Source organism: Puma concolor, chromosome B3 (assembly GCF_028749965.1).
Source record: "Puma concolor isolate L17-30 chromosome B3, mPumCon1.1.hap2, whole genome shotgun sequence".
NCBI classification, from domain to species: domain Eukaryota; kingdom Metazoa; phylum Chordata; class Mammalia; order Carnivora; family Felidae; genus Puma; species Puma concolor.
In genome coordinates, this window is record NC_141672.1 from 117645684 (window position 1) to 117652220 (window position 6537).

Sequence of the window (6537 nt, forward strand, 5' to 3'; positions counted from 1 at the left end):
CCAAGTCTCCGTTCCGCCCATGTCCCCCTTGCTGTGCAGTCGGGAGTCACCTGACAGTCCTGAGAGGCTCCAAGATTCTCCTGGACCACCCTTCCCGGCTCCGCGCCACGCCGCAACCTCCCCCCACCTCATTGGCCAGGACTGGCCACGTGCCCTCCGTATAGCCAATGGGGGGGAGGGGGCGGGGCGCGGGAGGGAAGCCCTGACGCCTCTTGCACCTTCTCCTGGAAGTCTCCGCCCTGAAAAGGGGAGTTGGTGGCTTGCGGCTTCTGAGAGGTCGGAATCACCCCTGGAGGGAAAGGAAGAAGGAACCGACCAGAAAAGCAGGACCGGGACGAGTGGGGACCTTGCTGCGCTTGGAGGCAGAGAGGTACCGTCTCTCTGGAGGGGGGGTGGGGGGGTGGGGGGGACGCCATCTGTGCCAGGAAGCAAACAGGAGCCGGCCTGAGGGAGTGAGCGGCTGGAGGGTGGGTGCCCGGCCTGAAGGGAGGGCCCTCCGGGGAGGGCAGCGCCCTGGTTTGGAGCGCACTGGGGATGCGCCCTGGCAGGGGTCCCAAACCACTCATCTCATGTGAGCAGAAAGGAGAAGAATTTATTTTCGGAGTCTGGGGGAGCCCAAGGACAGCGGGGCGTGGGACTGGCCTTGGCAAGTGCTGCCCTTGGAAAGTACTCCTTTCCTTCTGAAGACCAGCTCACCATGCTGCCCAGGCCACAGAGCAACGTGAGATGACCATCCTAAAGGTCAAGTTTATGTCTTCTCCATACAAGAGACCTCCTGGGATGAGCTAAAGTGTCTCCATCCCAATTCCACGTCCTGGGACCTGTCGGCTCCATTTGCCCTCACTGAAATCCAGCTTTTGACACCATGAAAAACAGGGAAGTTAACAGTTCCCAAGTTTTCTGTGTCCAGTCTTCAGCCCCGAGAGACTACGATTTTGTCTCAAGTCCAGTGATCAGGACAGGGCCACTGGCTCTGTTGGGCTCAGGACCCAGTGCTGGACCCATCAGCTGGGAACTCTGTAGCTCCCACAGCAGCTGTGTGAATGGCAGGGAGGGCAGAGAACATTTTGCAGGAGATGATGCTGGAGAAACAATCTGAGAGCTGTTCTGTCCTTCCATCCTGCCAGGGTCCTCCTCTGCCAAACTCTGCTTAAGTCAGTAGATGGAGGGAATGTTCAGTGACAGAGTTGAGGGAGGTTCTGGAAGCACGTGGCCCAGCTGACGGAGCTCTGTAGGGGAAGGAAGTACACAGCAGGGTGGGGAGGGAAGTTCAGAAGGAGAAAAATGGCCAGATAACCTCAAGGGGGACAACTCTAAGCCAGCCTTGCCTCTGGCCATCTTTGATGGCCATTGTATCAAGCTCAGAAATGAGAAACGACCTTTCTGGAACAGGTTAAGGGACCAGGGGGCTTAGCTGCCGTTTTGCTGTGTGACTTTGGGCACATTACTGCCTTGTCTGGGCAAGTTCCCTGTGAAATAGGGACTATAGAGTGATGTGAGGCACAAATGTATCAGAACTCACTTTGAAAAGTCTAAAGCCCAATACTCAAGGCCTTCACCAGTAAGACAGAAGGTTTGTGGTCATCATTGTGCTGGGACAGGGCAGTGAATGGACCAACCAAGCCCCACAAGGACCTCAGCACCCCACTGGCCACTCTCTGCCCAGATCTACTTCTAGCCACAGGGTCCCCCTGGGAAAGGGCAGGTGGCCTCGTCCACTAAAAGTCAAGAACCTTGTACTGACATGGGCATTTCAGGCCCCATTTCAGGCAGGGGACAGGGAGGCTTCTGACTGCAGCCACCTATGACAGGTCCCCTGCCTCAGGCCTGACAGAAACCCTAGCGGGGGGGGGCTCCACTCTCCCCAGGGAGTCCTTGCCCACCCTTGGTTCTTGAAGCCTGACAGTCTGCTGTCAGCTCACTGGGGGCAAAGGGCTGACCTCGGTCTCTTGTGCAGCAGAGTGAGGCTATAAACCTGGACCCTGGTGGCTCTGGGCCTCAGTGGGCACAACACCTTTCTCCTCCAGCTAGGGCACTGCCCCAAGTGCCAACGTTTCTCAGATGCTCCTCTCCTCCATGGTTCTTGGGCTATGGCTGACACCTGGGGACAAATGAAGCAGAAGCTGACTCCACAGAGGGCAGAGAGGCAGGGCAGGTAACCAGGTATGGAGTAGTTCCAGTTCTAGCCAGGGAAAGGGAGGCCAGCTGAGGAATCCATTCAGAATCGCCAAAGGCCCACGCTGGAAGGAGCTTGTGGGCCTCTGTCTCCCCCCCACTCTGGCTTGCAGATGGGGAAACAAAGGCAGAGAGAGAAACAGGGTCTGGGTCACACAGGGAGGCAGGGGTTACTCTGCCTGTTCCTCTAGGGAGTCCCCAGGTGTCACCTTCAGGGGTTGAGAGATGGCTGGAGGCTCCCGCCCTCCCAGTGCTAGAGCCCTCGATGCTCAGAGCTACACCAGCTCCTCTCCCTGGGGACACAGTTCTCAGCCTGAGGGTCGGAACTCTTGGAGTCTCCCAGGTCCCACTGGCAGATGTGACCCCATTCTCTAGGGGTCCCCAGAGAGAAGCTCAGGCAAAAGATAGAAGTCCGCACCCCATCAAGCTCCTCCACACAGGGTCATAAAGATGAGAACCCGCGTCAAGGTGAAATGGTATTTAAGCCTAAAGCAGGAGCTGTTCCAGGCCGTGGAACGTGCTATATTGTCCATCACTGGCAGCCCACTTTGTCTCCTGAATGTATTAAGTGCAAATAATGCCTCATTGATAGAATACCGGACAAATAGACTTTGCGACTAAAGCCCTAGAGGCAGGTGGTCTTGGGCCCACCTCCATGGTTTTATGACTTTAGTACCGACTCACTCTAACTGGACCCCAGGTATAGGGAAACTCAGGGCCACCGGCCAGGCGCACTGTCTCGTGTAATCCTCACATCATCCTTTGAGATAGGTACGATAGGCAGTATCCCCCTTTTACAGAAGAGCAAACTGAGGCCCAGAGAAGGCAGACTTGCTCACGCTCGCTGAGCTGGTCAGTGGTGGAGGTGACTTGAGCATAAGAAGGCCACTCTCCTTCCATGCATGACCCCAGGCCCAGGAACCCAGAGGTCCTAATCCCTGTGCCTCCAGAGCCCACCCAGCCATGCCCCCTCCTGCTTCTTCCCCGTGTTCCGTTCCTCCGAGAGAATAAGGCAGACCAGGAGATACATTAAGTTCCAGGCCTGGCAGTGTCCCCCCGGGATTCTCTTAGCATGTCCCTAAATGCCCTCTCCCATCTACCCCCAAATCTTCACGGGAAGGGGAAGAGCTGTGAGGGTCTCTGTGAAGGAAGGTGGTTTCTCCCCACAGAGCCCCTCAGATCCGGGTGCCCCTCACTCCATGGTCCTCACTTTTCTGCCAGCTCCTGCTCAGAGCCCTCAGCTGCTTCCAGCCTCAGCTTCTCAGCAAGCCTCTCTGCCACCTTGGGGAGGAAGGCAGAAAGACAGTGAGCACATTGTAGGGCCTGGGCCCTCCTGGGGGCAGTGCGAGGTTGGGAGGGATTTGACTGAGTCCGGGGAGGGCAGGTCAGTGGCACTGGGGACTGGGCACAGGGGACCGTGCCCCCACCCCCCCACCCCCACACCGGGGCATGCAGGCCTGGCAGAGGCACAGAGGCGGAGGGATGCTGAGCACCTGGTTCTGGGCACCTCCGGGGCCGGCTGGTGAGCCTCCAGCTCTGGGTCCCGGATTTTCTGGAGCCCAGCTCACCTCTGGGCCAGCTCCAAGCCTGCCTCCTTCAGGGAAGTCTGGGAATGGGGGGAGAGTCTGAGAGGGAGTCAGTCACTGGCTCCTACCCTGATCTGGTGCTTCAGGACATCGCCCACCCTGGTTCTCGCGGGGGCCTGCCTGGGACTCTGCCTTGAGCCAAACAAGGGGCATAATAGCTGTTGGGCAGGGAGAGGCAGGTAGAACAGCACTTGGAGGAGGGAGCAGGACAGCCTCTGCCTCTCCACACCGTACAGGTGACTACAAATTCCCCTGAATACAAAAATATGAATGGGTGATACTCCCTCAGTGCTCCCTATGGGGCTACGCTGCTCAGCCCAAGGGCTCCCCGAGGGCAGGCCAGGTCTCCAAACCCTTTACATCTCCAGATCGTCCCCTGTCTCCCTGCATGGGATCCCTGTGCACTTGCTTTGCATTGATTGGTGACCCTGCCCTGTGTGCCTGGGCTCCTCCCAGGGCCACCCTGCAATAGTACAAGGTCAGGGCCGCCTGGGGCTCCAGCCTAGAGTGGGTCTAGGCTCTGCTCTTGGCCCTCAGTGAAAACACCCTGATCCTGACTCACGGGCTCCAACAAGTTAGGCACCTCCCCTCCCCACCTTCACCTCCCTGGGGGCCCTTGGTCTCAGTTCCTCCCACCCCTGGTCACAAGGGCCCAGTGTGGGATCAGAGCCTTGTCCTCTGCTTGGGAGGCCCGGTCTCTAGCCCTGCCCCCACCCTGATCTGAGGGAGGGCAGCCAGCACCCCAAGCTAGCTCTCACCTCCTGTGGGGGCTGGAGCAGCTCCCGCCCTGCCTGCCCGTGAGCTCTCCCCTCTGCCTCTGGTCGAGCCCATGCTCGACACTCCTCTGGCTCCTCCGTGGTCCTTGGCTCTGGCAGCTCCTGGGGCCTGGTGGGGACAGCAAGACCTGTACCTTCATCCCCACCCCCATTCTAACATCATTAGCCCAACCAAGGCGAATGGGCCACTCGGCTGGGGCATCGGCCTAGTTCTTAAAAGCTGGAGAGAGTGCGACCCAGGGACAGTAACCCAGTGGGTACACCGAACAGGGTCATAGGACCAATGAGGATCAGAACCCCTGAGTATTGCCAACACCACTCCCAGTGTACAGATGGAGACCTGAGCCAAAACAGCAAGGGCCACCAGGCCACCATCCCATCTGTGTCCTTTGGAACCCAGCTGCCTGAGAGGCCCAGGGAAGATTCCACAGTGGCCTTCCCCACAGGCTGTGTCTGGAGGCCGAGGGAGTGGGCTTGACTGGTGCCCACTCAGTAGGTGGCAGTCTGGTCCCCAGACTTCCACAGGGTGGGGAGCCCACCCTCCACGTGCAGACTCCGAGAGCTTGCCTGGGGGCCCTGCTGGGGGAAGAGGGTGGGCGGCTAGGACTCTGGGACTGCTGGCCTCCCTTCTAGGCTGGCTGAACTGTCCAGGTTCTCGTCCTTGTTCTGGGGTGTGAGCAGGCCCAGGCCTCGCTGACCCGAGGGCACCTGGAACTGCGGGTTCCGGTGTCAGCTGCGCCCAAAGTCCTAGAGCTCCCCGGCATCCAGCTCAGCCAGGAGTGCAAGGCTCTTGTCCACTTGTGGACAGATGGGCTGCCCAGGGCCCCACAGCCCCGCCCCTGAGCCCCTGGGTACGACAGGGGCCAGGGCAGGGAGTTTGGGACTCTTTGGGACAGGGAAGCTGAGACCTCTTGAGGGGAAGTGGCTGGTAACTGGCAGAGCCTGGGCCTCCCACTCTTTTGCACCAGGTCCCTGATCTCGGGTTTGGGAAAGACTCTAGGGTCATCAGGAAGGGCTCCTTGGGGGCCCCGATCCCAGGTGGGCAGCCCCAGGGCTGCCCCAGCCTCGGGCAGCCTCCAGCTCCTCGCCACCTGCCACTTCTACATCCTGGCAGCCACCTGGCTGTTTTCCTTCTCCAGAGTCTGCATCTTGCTCTGTCGCCGGCCAGACAGGGGGCGGCCCTCACCCCATCTTCTCATGCCCACGAACACTCACACGCGTTTGTGTGTGATCTCCATCCTGGCCCCTCGCCTGCCTCTCCCACCCGGATGCGGACAGGCTGCCTGGGGGCTCACTAAACAGTGCCCACCCCTCCTCACAGCGGCCCCTCCTGTGGCCCCTCCAGCCTTTCTGCAGCCATGTCAGGGCCTTGGGGCTAAATGAGGGGAAAGAGAAGACGGAACAGCTGGGTCCCCGAGATCCCAAGTCCTACCCAACCTACCCGACAGGAAGGTAGCAGGATGCAAATTGGGAGGTATAAGCTATGTTTGTGTTCTAACCCCTAGTACGTCAGAATGTGACCTTAGAGATAAGGTCTTTACAGAGGTAATTGGAGAGAGCTCTGATCTCATCTGGCTGGTGTTCTTACAAAAGGGAAATTTGGACACAAACATGTGCCCAGGGAGAGCACCCTGTGCACATGGAGGCAGAGGCTGGGGTGATGCGTCCGTAAGCCAAGGAACATCGGGGACTGCCAGCAGCCACCAGAAGCCTGGGGAGAGGCAGGAACAGAATCCCCCCCTCAGGGGGAACCACCCCTGCGGCACCTGGAGCTCAGACTTCCAGCCTCCAGAGCTGTGAGACAGGAAGTATCTGCTGCCGAAGCCCCCTGGTTTGCGGTACTTTGCTCTGGCAGCCCTGGCAGACTGCCAGAGGGCGAGTGACATGGAGCCCCGGTGGATCCCCGGTTGGAAAAGGGGATTTTCGCTTCCAAGCGGCCACGCCAGCAAGCAGCATGAAGTGCGTGGCAACAGGAGCGAACATTTCCTGGCTGCATGCCG

General features: G+C 59.3%; 1 long non-coding RNA gene across 1 annotated transcript; it reads left to right on the top strand.

The window, feature by feature from the left end:
* The first annotated feature begins 191 nt into the window (after positions 1-191).
* LOC147580329 (uncharacterized) lies at positions 192-890 on the top strand. The gene is made up of 2 exons (XR_015252806.1): positions 192-370; positions 687-890. It is a non-coding gene; the product is annotated as an uncharacterized LOC147580329 (long non-coding RNA).
* The last annotated feature ends 5647 nt before the right edge of the window (positions 891-6537 follow it).